Source organism: Hyla sarda, chromosome 3 (assembly GCF_029499605.1).
Source record: "Hyla sarda isolate aHylSar1 chromosome 3, aHylSar1.hap1, whole genome shotgun sequence".
Classification (NCBI taxonomy): Eukaryota; Metazoa; Chordata; class Amphibia; order Anura; family Hylidae; genus Hyla; species Hyla sarda.
Genome location: NC_079191.1, coordinates 429,401,528 through 429,417,762, shown reverse-complemented (window position 1 = coordinate 429,417,762; position 16,235 = coordinate 429,401,528). Strand labels below are relative to the sequence as shown.

The 16,235-nt window shown below is 42.9% G+C and overlaps 1 protein-coding gene and 1 long non-coding RNA gene across 3 annotated transcripts in view; one reads left to right on the top strand and one right to left on the bottom strand.

Annotated features, from left to right (window-relative positions):
* The window catches only part of CNIH3 (cornichon family AMPA receptor auxiliary protein 3), a 134,753-nt gene that overhangs the window by 46,657 nt on the left and 71,861 nt on the right, over window positions 1-16,235 (top strand). The window lies entirely within an intron of this gene.
* LOC130363106 (uncharacterized) overlaps window positions 1-16,235 on the bottom strand; it is a 56,712-nt gene that overhangs the window by 25,153 nt on the left and 15,324 nt on the right. Inside the window, exon 2 of the long non-coding RNA XR_008891727.1 lies at window positions 12,527-12,629. This is a non-coding gene — a long non-coding RNA (uncharacterized LOC130363106). The remainder of the gene's footprint in view (window positions 1-12,526; window positions 12,630-16,235) is intronic.

Sequence of the window (16,235 nt, the reverse complement as noted above, 5' to 3'; positions counted from 1 at the left end):
GACCATAATTCCTTGTAAAGTGAATGACAGATGGTATGGACCAATGAGCTCAAGGCAAGCCCCTGCCCATATAAGGGAGGTGCTAGCCAATCCTCGCTCTCTTGGGTTCTGGACTAGTGGAGAAAGAGAAGTGATCCGTGCAACTTACAAAGACAAGCTTAGGCCTGAAGCCTGCCAGCCTCAGCCTGAATCTAAATGTGAGTTACGATATCAATCGCGGCTAAAGCTAGTGTGACTGCTGGACCTAAACTCAATCCCCTAAATCCAGCGGAACAGCACTTATTCCTTTTCTAAGCTCAGAACTCAAGCTCCCAAACAACTGTCAGGATCTTAATAGACTCTTGTACAAAGACTGTTCCTGCTTAATGTTGCATAAAAGCTGCAGTAAAAGTTCCGACAGTTTTCTGAAAACCTCCGGTTATGGACAATCATTTATTATACCTCCCTGTCGTTCTTGGGACAAGTGGCGATAGGACAAGCATATACAGAGGAGCCCACACGCTGGCATCACGAGTGATAAGGGTTAAACAAGCACCCTTTAGTTACCGCACAGAGGGAAGCAAAGCAAACACATCCAGAGCTTTCCCTCGCAGCCGTGGGGTTAGATGTCGTCCCCACTGTTCCTTAGGTAGATGGAACTGCCGGCAAACCTTTTCAAATCCCCTCAGGAACCAATCCAGATCACCATCTTTCTCCAACATGGGGAAATGTTCCAAGCGGGGTTTGTGGTCTCCTTGATCCTGCACATCACTCCGTGCGGATGAAGCATCCCCTCTCAGCCTCAGAACCTCCAGTTCATGCCTCCGCTGGGCCTCTCTTTCTGCGACTCGTGCCTGGGCCTCTCTTTCTGCCGCTCGTGCCTCTCTCTCTGCAGTTTGGTACTGGAGAAGAAGTTGGAGTTTCTTATTGGCATCCACATTCCCAAGGTGTTGTAAGGCAGTCCGCATATAAGAGTCCAAGGCCTCATGTGGAGTACTGTCCTGATGGGGAGTAATGTTGTATTCCCCAGGAGATATCAGTCCTTGGATGGCAGTTCCAGCTGTAGGACTTTGCCTCATGTCACTCAGCCCTTCTGCACGGGCATCATACTCCACAAGATCAGCAATAAGTTGTTCCTTGTTCTTTCCTGCAGTAGGGATGTCCTTTTCTTGGCACATTAGCTCCAGTGCAGGATTGGACTGCTTGCAATATGCCTCCATATTTCCGAGATGAGACAGAGGAGGTAAAACAGGAGATGGGGAGGACAGAACTGTCTTGCACTCTTTTTGTATGTCTTTTAAACCAGCACTGAGCTCTGTCTTTGGAATTGACACACAAGAATATGTATGCAATTTCTTTTTAGTGTTAAGATTTCCTTACAGGTAAAATCCAGCAAGCACTAAAAATCTCTAAATATATCCCGACGCTGCCACCAGTTGTCACACCCTATCGGTCCTGCCAAGACATTAGAGAGAGTGTGATGCTGCAAGGGTTAAAGCCGCCAGACCTCTGCGTATCCACTACTAGTCCCAGCAAGTCACCAAATTAACCCTTAGATAAACGTGTTTCCACCAGAGCTGCCTTCAGAAAGGTGAGCTCATATATTTAGATCAAAGACTTATCAAAGACCAGAGCTGATTAATTAAACATTTAATCTGATAAAAGGTATCACAGTGCTAAATATATAAAAATACAGGAACAAATGACATACAGGTATAACAATATATAAAAGAGGCAAGGCAGGTTCAGAAAACAAAAGATGAAGTTCTTACAGCATGATGATATAGCAGTCCATGAGAGTGAGTTCCAGCTGTTCTTAGGATGGTCTCGTCAGCTTGTTGCACAGCATTCAACACCCTGAGTCTAGCATTGTTAAATATTATATATCTGCCTTTTTGGAGGGAGACTCCATTCCCCCCTCCCCTCTGATCCCACCAGGGGGGCATCTCTGTTGCTTCAAAGGGCCTCTGACTTCAAAGGAGATACAAACAGCCAGACCCCCAATAAAATGCAATACACAAAAAACAAAGGATACACCGTCTGAATGACCCCTCACCCATGTCTTATAAAACACATGTATGTTTCCATAATCAGGCCTTGGGCCTGACAGTAAGGTTTATCTGTTGAGTTCTAGGGATTAGTGCGTGTAGCCAATGGACCCTAGTAGCTAGTTATTGGTAGATAGCCACAGGCAAGCCAATATAACTTCAGTGTACTAGACAGGTAACAAATGTGGTAATAACAATGTCAAGTGAGATTTATAAAATGTTATATGATGTTTCTAGTCAGTCAAAAGAAAATAGAAAAATGATAAATTAAGTAAAAGTGTTTAGGATGTATATAATGCCTTATAATGTCTTCCTGTTACTAAATTTGTGAACAGCACAACACTGTTCATGAGTTTATCAGTACTCATGTCTGTACATACTAATACATACAAACTAATATATAGTAAATAACAAAAATCCTTCAGAGCTTGCAAGAACTCTCATCATATGCAAAGATTGCGTTCATACAGCCTGAATAATGAACATTTGAAAGACTATGCCCAGGACTGTAAAAAACAATTGTTGCACTTCGTCCCTCTGCCTTAGGGGACAGACGTCGAGGCCGACTTATCTTCAGTAGGGGGGATTGTGGTGTCCCGGTACCGTATAATATACCGTACCTTGTATGGTGGTCCCCTTGTATGGTGTATGTGCGCGGATCAACCAGTCCCGCCTCCGGCTACAAAACGAAATTATTGTCCAGCACCAGGATGTGGATAAAAACGGGTTTCTTTATTCAATGAAGACAGCTACATACATGAAATCTCTAAAAGAGATTTCATGTATGTAGCTGTCTTCATTGAATAAAGAAACCCGTTTTTATCCACATCCTGGTGCTGGACAATAATTTTGTTTAATCATTTATTATACCTCCCTATCGTTCTTGGGACGGGTGGTGATAGGACAAGCATATACAAAGGAGCCCTCACCCTGGCGCCACGAGTGATAAGGGTTAAACAGGTCGGGATATGAGGATGAGATGTTAGATCAGAATTTGAGGAGGGGATATGAGAACAAGAGCGTCATTGTTGCTTTTCCCGTCCCACATGGTTTTTGTAGCAAGACCGGGCAACACTCTGATACTCAGCTTGTTTAGGATTAATCATCATGTGATCAGTGGAGTTGTAACCGCAGCGACCGCAACTGATCAATTGAGTAGGAGTAAGCTGCTCCGTGTATGGACAAGACACTAAGACTGGAGGCACCATAAAGGGTCTTGACAAACTGTGACCCCTTCACTCCTGAAGGTAGAACCCTACAGAACACACATTCATCCCCCTATAGTTACAGGGCTATCTCTTTCAGGGTAGGTGCCCTTTCTGAATACGGTACACATGCCTGATATTTAGGATATATACTGATACATAGCTGGGGATGTGACGTGGCATTCTCCTCCACAGCAGCGCTCCTCAATGAGGTGTCAGGCGGGAGATTTCATTTCTGTGCCCTTGAGATTTATTCATTTCATTAGCTGGGCCTCCGCCTGTGTCGTAGACATAAACAAATAGCACATTTACTCCCATCAGATAAAGGGCTGCTGTGATGGGGCGCACAGCCTGCAGAGCTGCACTTCCCTCCCGTGTGACAAATGGGCTGAAGAGCCGACTGTACAGATTATTTATTCATGGGGTGTAAAAAATAGAAAAGATCCCACCGCCTGGTATCTGGTTCTGCTTATTATCGCTTATGGAACCAGATGTGTTAGTATAAAGACAAGATTGGCGCGGGAATATACATCTGGGAGGTTCGCTGCTGGTGATAATATAATGTTGTGGAGTAAATCATCATTTTAAGACATAGGATTAAGTATGTGCTACCAATTTAGGATGAATTCACACAACTATTTTGCATAACGGCTGCCGGATCTGGTAGGGAAATTTTAAATCCGCCCGCTACCGTATCCCCACTGGGGACTGTATGTGCCACATTAGGAGGTATTTACAGTTATATGCGGGACACTTTGGTGCCATTCTGGAACGGCGGGACATCACCCAAACCACAGTATTGTCCTGCTGGATCCGTGACGGTTGCGAGCTATGTTAAAAATCTTCTCTGTGAAGGTGCTGCCTGGGTCCAATGGACCCAGTAGGACCCATTGTAGGGCCGGCCCTGTTTTTGAGGCATACTGAAGGGGGTCAAGTGTACTGCTTGTGATTCTGTGCATGCCACTTTCTATTCCTCTCTTTGTAATGTTCCAGATGCCCCTTCCCATAAGTTGGGAAGTATGGGTTAACGGCTTTGTATGAAGTGTATTGGTGTGGTCACTAGTGTTGAGCGGCATAGGCCATATTCGAATTCGCGAATATTCGCGAATATATGGACGAATATTCGTCATATTCGCGAATATTCGCATATTCGTAATATTCTCGTTTTATTTTCGCATATGCAAATTTTACATATACAAAAAATAGCATACGCGAAAATTCGCATATGCGAAAATTAGCATATGCAAATTTGCGCATATGCGAAATATCGCACACCAGTCTCACACAGTAGTATTAGAGCCTTCTTACACCACATAAGCTGGAAACAGAGAGGGGTGATCACTGTGATGTGTACTGTGAAAAAAAAACAAAAAAAAAACGAATATTCGTAAATATGCGATATTCGCGAATAAAATTCGAATTTCGAATATTCGCGAGCAACACTAGTGGTCACGTCAGAAAAAGGCTACTTGTAATGACTGTAGTCAGTTGGTGTGATGAGGGTAGTAGTCCCTGATATGCCACGTGGCCTCCAGTGCTGTAACTCTATGTCCCTCTGTTGGCCAACAATGTCCTTTTTCAAAGGAAGCTGTTCCCCTTACACAAAGCCCAGTAGGAAGAAGACTTCTGTAGCCAGAGATTCGGTGAACGACTGTTCACTCTACTGAACTCCTGAGGCAGTACAATACAATGTAGATGCTCTGGAATGTTGCCGGGCTTTGGTAAAGTTTATTAGAAAACAATGTTGGTTTCAGGAGATGCAGAATTTGGTCACTGTCCTTTAACCCTTTCCCTTTTGCAACGGCCGGGACCCGTGGCTAATAGCGCGCGGGACTGATCACGGTGCCGCACGCTATTAACCTTTTAGACGCGGCATTGAACTTTGAACGTCGCGTCTAAAAGGTTATTAGCGCGCGGCACCGTGATCAGTCCCGCGCGCTATTAGCCAAAGTGGAAGTAAACCTATGCCGGTTAGCTCAGGGAGCTGTTCGGGGTCGCCGCGATTAAATTGCGGCATCCCCAACAGCTAAAAGACAGCCGGAGGGTCCCTATCTTCCTCCATGCTGTCCGATCGCCGAATGACTGCTCAGTGCCTGAGATCCAGGCATGAGCAGTCAAGCGGCAGAATCATTGATCAATGGTTTCCTATGAGAAACCATTGATCAATGTAAAAGATCAGTGTGTGCAGTGTTATAGCCCCTATGGGAGCTATAACACTGCAAAAAAAAAAGTGGAAAAAAAAAGTGAATAAAGATGATTTAACCCCTTCCCTAATTATAGTTTGAATAAAAAAAACTGTGTCAATAAAACTAAAAATAAACATATGTGGTATCGCGGCATGCGCCGAATTATAAAAATATATAGTAAATTAAACCGCACGGTCAATGGCGTATGCGACAAAAAATTCCAAAGTTCAAAATAGCGTATTTTTGGTCACTTTTTATCTCATGAAAAAATGTATAAAAAGCGATCAAAAAGTCCGATCATTACAAAAATGAAACCGCTAAAAACTTCAGATCACAGCGCAAAAAATGAGCCCTCATACCACCCCATTCGCAGAAAAATAAAAAAGTTATAGGGGTCAGAAGATGACAATTTTAAATCTATAAATTTTCCTGCATGTAGTTATGATTTTTTCCAGAAGTGCGACAAAATCACCTATATAAGTAGGGGGTCATTTTACTTGTATGGACCTACAGAAAAAAGATAAGGTGTCATTTTCACCGAAAAATGTACTGCGTAGAAACAGAAGCCCCCAAAAGTTACAAAAGGGTTTTTTTTCTTCAATTTTGTCGCACAATGATTTTTTTTCCCGTTTTGCTGTAGATTTTGTAAATAAGCCCTCATATGGATTTTTAGGTGCAAAATTTTAAGAGTTATGGTTTTTTTTAAATGTAAGGAGGAAAAAACGAAAGTGCAAAAACCCCGGATCATGAAGGGTTAAGAACTGTCCATTGTACGCAGCCTTTTCATTTTTAGCAGACTTGTTTCTGTGGTGCTATTCTCGCACTTGTAGTTCTACTTGACCTCTGTAGATGTAGCTTTGGTGATGCGCTAGTTTGTGTCCTATTTAACAGGGCAAACTGACTAAGAACCTTACAGGGGTGAAGCATGGATGTGTAGAATCCCTCTCCACTTGCTTTGTGGACTAGGCTGAGACATGTCTCCTTTGACGCTTCCAAGATTTTGTTGACTTGTGTATACCTGGACCACAGCCAAGTTTTTCTTTGCAATTGAGCCCCAGAATTATTTTCTCAAATGCTGCCCCTTTGTAAGACTCACCACAGACGGCAGGTACCCAGGGAGTAGTAGTTCTGTAGTTCCACGGTAGTCTGGTGCAGGTGATGTAGTGGATCCGCTGGACCTGTGTGGCTGATGACGCGGGCCGTGCCAGGGAGTGGAGTCTAAGGTGCCGCTGGTTTTCACCAGAGCCCGCTGCCAAGCGGGATGGACTTGCTGCGGCAGGCGACACCCTGGTCTCTACCCCTGGCACGACTCGACCACACAGGCGGCTGAGGTGATGCGTGGCACCGAAGGAATAGGCAGGACGTAGTCAGGCTGGCTAGAGGTCAGGGCAGGCGGCACAGGAGCGTAGTCAGTGGGATAGCAGAAGGTCAATAGGCTGGCGGCTAGAAACATGGTCGGGTCATGGAATGCAAAGGTCTGGTACACGGCAAGGGAACACTAGGACTGCTTTCTCTAAGGTGCAAGGCAAACAAAGATCCGGCAAGGGTACTAGGGAGGTGCTACAACTTATAATAATGGTTCAGGTGTAAAACTAATTACGGGCGCACTGGCCCTTTAAATCTCAAAGCGCCAGCGCGCGCGCACTAGGAGGCAGGGGCGCGTGCTTCGGAGCTGAGAGACAGAGGCCTGACTGAGATGAGGTGGGCCTGACTTAAAGGGATACACCCCTCGTGATGTCACGCCACACCACCTCCATTGATGTCTATGGGAGGGGGCATGACGGTAGTCACGCCCCCTTCCATAGACATCTATGGAGGGGGCGTGACCATGATGTCGCGACCGCGGCTGCTACTCAGAGCCTTCTGAACCGGATGTTCAGAATGCTGGGGCACAGGAGTATCCCTTTACAAAAAAACTAAAAAATGCAGTGCAATAACACAGTTATATAGGCCATCAGCACTTCAGACACATATTTGACTGTTCAACAAATTTTATGACACGGAAGCCACCCGAGCTAAGTTCAGAATAGTAACTGGTATAGCAGTGCTGGGCCACCACATTAGCTCCTGGGAACAGTGCCCGATGATAGTGATAATAATACTGAGCACAGCTCTGCAGAATAAGCTGCTATTCTATACGAAATCTGCTATAATACAGGCATCACTTTTGTGGTGATGATAATACAGTGTTATGATAAAAAGGTAGCACATTATTCAGATGAACATTATCCCAGATCGCCATAATGTAACAGCTCCGAGTGGCGGCGGCGGCGGCTGACATCATGGGGCACAGGCAAAATGAGAAGATTATAATGAGGAAACCTGAATATTCCTATATCCGATGCTGCTGGATTCATGGGCTCGGGGGGCGCGCGGTGATGAAGACCTCAGAACGGTTTATAAACTTTTCACAGCTTGTTATTCTCAGCCCCAGGAAAGACGGGAAAATATCATTTGTATCAAGTTACATTAGAGTTATTTCCTCACTTCAGGCATGATAAATAGAATCATGAAGGAATTCAGCTCCGGCAGGTGAATAAATATGTGCCCCCCTGCGCTATGCTGTAATATATATTGTTACGGCTCAGTATGGGATGTCAGGGGGTCACTTATTATCACTCTCGGGGCTTTTATTACTCTTGGTTGTTACATAATCTTCTTGTTTTTGGGGACTTATTCTTCACAGAGTAATATATTTATGTTTTTATTTGAAAACTTAATTTTTATTTAAAGTGTACCTTTCATCAAAAAAAAACTTTGATATATAATAGATTAATGTATGCAGAATAACTTTCCAATTGCATGTTATTAAAAAATATGCTTCTTTCTATTTAATTTTCCACTTTGAAAAAAAATGACCACTAGGGGTCTCCCTACCAGTTCTGGCCGCAAGCCCTTTTTATAGATTTCAGACTCATGCTGGAGTCCTAAATCCCAGACTGCAGCCAGGACACAGACAAGCTCAGCACTGCTCCCTGCCTGTCAATCAGACAGGCCGGAGCCAGCACTGTGCTCATAGCACAGCAGAGCATACTCCTGAATCTGCCCTACTGCATGCCCTCATTCATTTTACTATCTGAGCTCCGATCTTTCTTCTCTCTGCACATGCTGCTGTAAACAGAGAGGAGAAGATTCAGAGCTGCAGGCTGCTGTGCTCATAGCCTCTATGCTGGGCCACGCCCCCCCTTCCTCCCTCACACTAGGACAGCTGAATGAGCAGCCAAGAAGACAATAAATCAGGTAGAAAGAGGGGGTTTTGAATGAAAAGACCAATTACAAAAAATATACTGTCCCTGAAGGTTACAGGGCAAATCAATCAATAACAACCGTTAAGGGGTTGCCCCCTCGTGGGGAAAACCCTTTACGAGAACCCCCTCAAAAACAAACTTTATTGTTTATTCTCTTAAAGTATACCCCACAACTATGTTTAAAATGAAAAGAAGCACAGGGATAGTGTCAGTGAGAGTCAGGGACAGATGGGGGGGGGGGGGATTAGGGAGAGTTTAGATCATCATAGGCATTCTTTAAATATAAAAAATTGATTTGTTAAATCTTTTTACTGACACCTTAAAGGGGTAGTCCAGTGGTGAAAAACGTATCCCCTATCCTAAGGATAGGGGATAAGTTTGAGATCACGGGGGGTCCGACCGCTGGGGCCCCCTGCGATCTCTCTGTACGGGGGCCAGGTTCTCCGGCCGGATAGCGGGTGTCGACCCCCGCACGAAGCGACGGCCGACACGCCCCCTCAATACATCTCTATGGCAGAGCCGGAGATTGCCGAAGGCAGCGATTCGGCTCTGCCATAGAGTTGTATTGAGGGGGCGTGTCGGCCGCCGCTTCATGCGGAGGTCGACACGCCCCCTTCCCGCGGGCTGTCGGGGCTCCGTACAGGAGATCGCAGGGGGCCCCAGCGGTTGGACCCCTCGCGATCTGCAACTTATCCCTTATCCTTAGGATAGGGGATAAGTTGTTCACCACTGGGTCACCACTGGACTACTTTAAGAAACTGAAGTAAAGTTAAATTTTATAGTAGATGTGTGGTCAGTCCGGAATATAATTTAGCGATCTGGTAATATTTGACAGTGTAGAACTGAACAGTAATAGCAATCTAGTGATTGCCATAGATAACAATTTACTTAGTGGGTCCCATACCCAATAACCAACAAACAGATATACAGTTATGGCCGTAAATGTTGGCACCCCTGAAATTTTTCAAGAAACTGAAGTATTTCTCACAGAAAAGGATTGCAGTAACACATTTTGCTATACACATGTTTATTCCCTTTGTGTGTATTGGAACTAAACCAAAAAAGGAGGAAAAAAAGAAAATTGGACATAATGTCACCAAACTCCAAAAAATGGGCTGGACATAATTATTGGCACCCTTAACTTAATATTTGGTTGCTCAACCTTTGGAAAAAAATAACTGAAATCTGTGTCTTCCTATAACCATCAATAAGCTTCTTACACCTCTCAGCCGGAATGTTGGACCGCTCTTCCTTTACAAACTGCTCCAGGTCTCTTACTGGAAGGCGTCTTTTCCCAACAGCAATTATAAGATCTCTCCACAGGGGATCAATGGGATTTAGATCTGGACTCATTGCTGACACTTCAGAACTCTCCAGCACTTTGTTGCCATCCATTTCTGGGGGCTTTTTGTCGTATGTTTGGGGTCATTGTCCTGCTGGAAGACCCAAGATCTCGGACGCAAACCCAGCTTTCTGACAATGGGCTGTACAGTGCGACCCAAAATCCATTAGTAATCCTCAGATTTCATGATGTCTTGTACACATTCAAGGCCCCCAGTGCCAGAGGCTGCAAAACAACCCCAAAACATAATTGACCTCCACCATATTTCACTGTATGTACTGTGTTCTTTTCTTTGTAGGCCTCATTCTGTTTTTGGTAAACAGTAGAATAATGTGCTTTACCATAAAGCTCTATCTTGGTCTCATCTGTCCACAAGATGTTTTCCCAGAAGGATTTTGGCTTAATCAAGTTCATTTTGGTAAAATGTAGTCTTGCTTTTTTATGTCTCTGTGTCAGCAGTGGGGTCCTCCTGTGTCTCCTGCCATAGCGTTTTATTTAATTTAAATGTCGACAGATAGTTCACACTGACACTGATGCTCCCTAAGCCTGCAGCACAGCTTGAATATCTTTGGAACTTGTTTGGGGCTGCTTTTCCACCATCCGGACTATCCTGCGTTGACACATCAATTTTTCTCTTCCGTCCACGCCCAGGGAGATTAGCTACAGTGCCATGGGTTGCAAACTTCTTGATAATGTTGTGCACTGTGGACAAAGACAAATCTAGATCTCTGGAGATGGACTTGTAACCTTCAGATTGTTGATATTTTTCCACAATTTTGGTTCTCAAGCCCTCAGACAGTTCTCTTCTCCTCTTTCTGTTGTCCATGTTTAGTGTGGCACACACAGACACACAATGCAAAGACTAAGTGAACTTCTCTCCTTTTTATCTGCTTTCAGGTGTGATTTTTATATTGCCCACACCTGTTACTTGCCCCAGGTAAGTTTAAAGGAGCATCACATACTTGAAACAGTCTTATTTTTCCACAATTTTGAAAGGGTGCCATTAATTTTGTCCAGCCCATTTTTGGAGTTTGGTGACATTATATCCAATTTGCTTTTTTCCTCCCTTTTTTGGTTTAGTTCCAATACACACAAAGGGCATTAAACATGTGTATAGCAAAACATGTGTTACTGCAATCCTTTTCTGTGAGAAATACTTCATTTTCAGGGGTGCCAACATTTATGGCCATGACTGTATAAATACAAACAAGGCAGGATATAGCATACTAACATACAGTTAAGAAACCGGAATCAAGATTAACGGCAGATATGATAATAAGAACAAGACTAGATATGAGGATAGCGTATGTGTAAAAAAGAAGAAGAAAGCAAAAACAAATGCTCAACTATTTTCAATTATCTCTGGTGGGTAAGGTGGAAGGAGAGAAAATTATTGTGCTCACCTTGTGGTGTTGGGCTGCGAGCACAACACCGTAGTACGCCTATCGTCACTTTCCTGTGACATCTCAATGTGGGATGCTGCCGTCAGTCTGCCGTGGTCGTCCGCAGTGGCCCCCGGATTAGTGGCCCCTGGATGAGGAAATCGTGATCCGCCCCGCAGACAAGGGGGGCGCCATCGTTATACAAGACTACACTGAACACAATGCAGAAGCACAAAAAATCCTAGGAGATAAGAAATTCTATACACCAATCATAGGAAACCCTTTCCCCCAACTCCAGCGTGAAATACTCACCCTCCTAAATGAGGGCATCAAACAAAAAGTCATCACGAAAAAAGAAAAGCAGTTCCTTTTCATATCAAACCCAGCCATACCCTACTACTACCATTTGCCAAAGATTCACAAAAATATCACACACCCTCCAGGCAGACCAATCATCTCAGGTATAAACAGTAGCACATGCAACATATCAAAATACCTTGACCTAATCTTACAGGAAGATGTACAGGCATTACCAAGCTACCTGAAAAACTCGGATCAACTTATTGCACTTCTGAAAGAATTCCCGTGGGAAGATGACATGATCTTACTAATAATGGATGTAACAGCCCTCTACACAAACATCCAACATGACCTTGGTATCGAATGCACCCTGTCATTCCTACAGCAAGATGAAGACATGCCGGAACAACAGGCCTTCTTTCTCACCAACTGCCTACGAATCATCCTCAAGAACAACTTCTTCACTTACGATGGCATAACATACTAACAGATCCATGGGACCGCCATGGGCACGATGTAGCCCCCACATATGCCAATCTATTCATGGGCAAATTCAAAGACCAACATATATACCATGTGCTCCAACAGACAAAAGATACATAAACAAGACATGATTAGAGTACAAATCTAATTACCAGCAGCAAGTTCCAGCAGAGCTAGGGTCCAAATAACCCCACCTGGGATGCAATAGGCTGGAAGCATTAACTCTTCCCAAACCAGAAGAATTAACACAGAAACTGTTCAGACACAAACCTAGTGTCTGAACAGGACCAAAAAAAGAAAATACAAAATACAGATAAATGGATATTACAAAGCAACTTGAGATACAAACTGACCTGATATTTATGTGCACCTGAGAAGGGCGTGGATGATGAAATCAGATGTAAATGGCTCTATGTCCAAGCCCGCTGGTAGGCCCGGGTGTTGTCACAGCAATGCCTGATGGTGCAGCCAAACACAGTAAAATTAACCCTTAAGTCAGAACCAGATCCTACTTATTACAATCTACAAGAGATAGATATATATAAATTAGATAGATAGATATGAGATTAATAAATAGATATATATGAGATAGATAGATAGATAGATATGAGATAGATATGAGATAGATAGATATACATGAGATAGATAGATATGAGATAGATAGATATGAGATAGATAGATAGGAGATATATAGATATGAGATAGATAGATAGATATGAGATAGATAGATATGAGATAGATGGAGATGAGATAGATACATGGATATATATATATATATATATATATATATATATATATATATATAAATATACATGAGATAGATATATAAATTAGATAGATAGATAGATAGATTTCCATGTGTCATCAGCTGCACAGATATACTGGGATCCAGTGAAGTAGAACATAGCAGAGAGTTTAGAAATAGCTCAGCGCTCTCAGTCATCTCCGCTCTTTACAGTATAAGTAATAAGAAAACTGTTTTATCGATGGCTGAATAAGTAGGAAATTGCCAAAGGTGAAATGTATCATGTTATGGGCACCGGATAATTCCATGAGAAATCCCGTCTCCATCTGTGACAAACAGCGGCATGACAGCTCCTACCTTCTCCGGGGTAAGCATGGGATCTGAGCTTTATGTAAATGACCCTTTTATTGAGGAGTATATACAAGGGCGTATATAACATAGTGGCAGACAATGCAGCCATTATGGGGCCCTTGGAGAGAGGGGGCCCCGTCCTTATTGGTCCCCTTTCTATTGGTAAGGAACTGTGCAGAACTCTTCTCCAGGGAACTGTATTGTCAGCAAATAATGGGGGGTACAGACCAATGGGGAAATAAACAGTAGACCTTTCTGCCCAGGGGGGTACAATCAGACACAAATGATTTTGCTATATTTGCCATCTGTTCCACTTTCCTCTATGTACTTGTAATGGACTCATACAATCCCCTTTTTTGTTAGATGAGTATTCTAGTAATAAGTGGATCTCAGAATGTTCTGCCATTGGAATCTCAGTGATCAAATGGGATCTAAGGAGGAACCCTAGCAGCACATGCTCAGTTTCCCTGCAGCGCCACCACTGGTATGATAAAGCATTACACAGTTATTAGTGAAATGAATGGTTTGTCTGTGGAATATATAGTCCTACTAGGTGAGAGCTACTATTTGTCTACCTGGCTATTAGATGAGGGTCCTGTAAAGGGGATTACTGATAATCCAGGTTATGTATGAGGGTGCAGTCTCTTTATCATGTGTGTCCGACCGTACATTGGTTGTTCTGATATAGTAAATTATGTTATTACTCTGTCAGGCAGCCCCCCTGCAGTGTCCCCTGGACCCCCTTACACCTGTCCCCTCGTGTACCTATGTTTTGCCATTTGTTATGCTGTAAAATGTGTAAAGAAGTGTTATAACTTTAAGAAATGTTCCCATGTGATCTTCAATTGTCATGTGACTTATCATGTGATTGTTACCCAGGAGGTATCAGTGACCAGGTGACTTAAGGGTGACCAATGGGACCCCCCCCCCCAAGTCTCCCCTATAAAAGCCCTGGGAGGAGTCTCTGCTCTCTCTTTTAGCTCTGCTCTTTCTGCTAAGCTGAGGTCCATAGGAGCCTCAAGTCAGTCCTGCAGCCACAAGTCTACAAGTAAGATAAAGTCACAGCTTAGTCTGTCTCCAGTCAAGTCAGTCACTGTCATCTATTATCAAGTCAGAGTGGCCTGCACAAAATTTTCCCGTTCTACTACAAGTCCCAGCAAGCCCTTAAGGTCTCTGAAGTCACTGGTCACCTCCGTAGGCCCTGGCTGAACTGTATAGACCATCTGTCTACCATCAGTAAAGCTACTGTTGTCTGTAACTTGGTGTCGGAGTCATTATTGCGCTCCGTGCCTAGCCCAGGATCCAGCGGTATACCTTCGGGAGGTGTAGAGGATAAACCACGCCCTGGCATCACGAATACAAGGGGTTAATGCCATCTGCCCTACATCTCACCCCATACCACATAATGCTATAGTACTTACTGATAATATATGCAACATATCTATCTATCTCTCATATCTATCTATCAATCAATCAATCTCATATCTATCTATCTATCTTTATCTATCTCATATCTATCTGCCTCTCATATCTATCTGCCTCTCATATCTATCTGCCTCTCATATCTATCTATCTCTTATCTATCTCTCATATCTATCTATCTCATATCTATCTAATATCTATCTATCTATATATCTCATATCTATCTATCTATCTCTCATATCTATCTATCTCATATCTATCTATCTATCTATCTATCTATCTATCTTTCTATCTGTCTCTCATATCTATCTCATATCTATCTCTCATATCTATCTATCTCATATCTATTTATATATCTCATATCTATCTATCTATCTCATATCTATCTATCTATCTATCATATCTATCTATCTCATATCCATCTTCTATCTATCTATCCTCTATATATTTAGATATTGTTTTATATCTTCTGATATTGTATGTAGCAGGGTTGTATAATGGATAATTTTAGTAGTCTCATTTTGAACCATAAATGGCTGAAAGAAATAGCTGTTTTTTGCTTTTGTCACATTTTTTTCCAGTTGTTTACGGTTCGAAAAACAATGTGTAAGCATAGCCTAAGATATATAAGTTTAAATATACTGAATGTACTGATCCAACCATCTGATGTGTATGGTGGCCACCTCCCGACTTACCAACAATGGCACATATCAGTGGAGAGAAGGCTCGGGTATGTTAAATGTCAGCATACCCAATTTTTTACTTCTCCATGAAGATAAGCCACAACCATAGGTATCTGCCAGCATCTTTCTCCCCATTTGTCTTTACAAAAACAGGCACACTCAGCCAAAATGAGTGTGCATGTGTATGAGATCAGGGGAGAGAGACAGAGCTGTTAGTCAAAAATGCACAGTCTACTGGACTATTCCATAGAGTAAAAATATGGCAACAATAACCTATACCACCAAACGGGCCAATAATAACCTATACCACCAAACCGACCAACAATAACCTATACCACTAAACCGACCAACAATAACCTATACCACCAAACCGACCAACAATAACCTATACCACCAAACCGACCAATAATAACCTATACCACCAAACCGACCAACAATAACCTATACCACCAAACCGACCAATAATAACCTTTACCACCAAACCGACCAATAATAACCTATACCACCAAACCGACCAATAATGACCTATACCACCAAACCGACCAACAATAACCTATACCACCAAACCAACCAATAATAACCTATACCACCAAACCGACCAATAATAACCTATACCACCAAACCGACCAACAATAACCTATACCACCAAACCGACCAATAATAACCTATACCACCAAACCGACCAATAATAACCTATACCACCAAACCGACCAACAATAACCTATACCACCAAACCGACCAATAATAACCTTTACCACCAAACCGACCAATAATAACCTATACCACCAAACCGACCAATAATAACCTATACCACCAAACCGACCAATAATAACCTATATCACCAAACCGACCAACAATAAC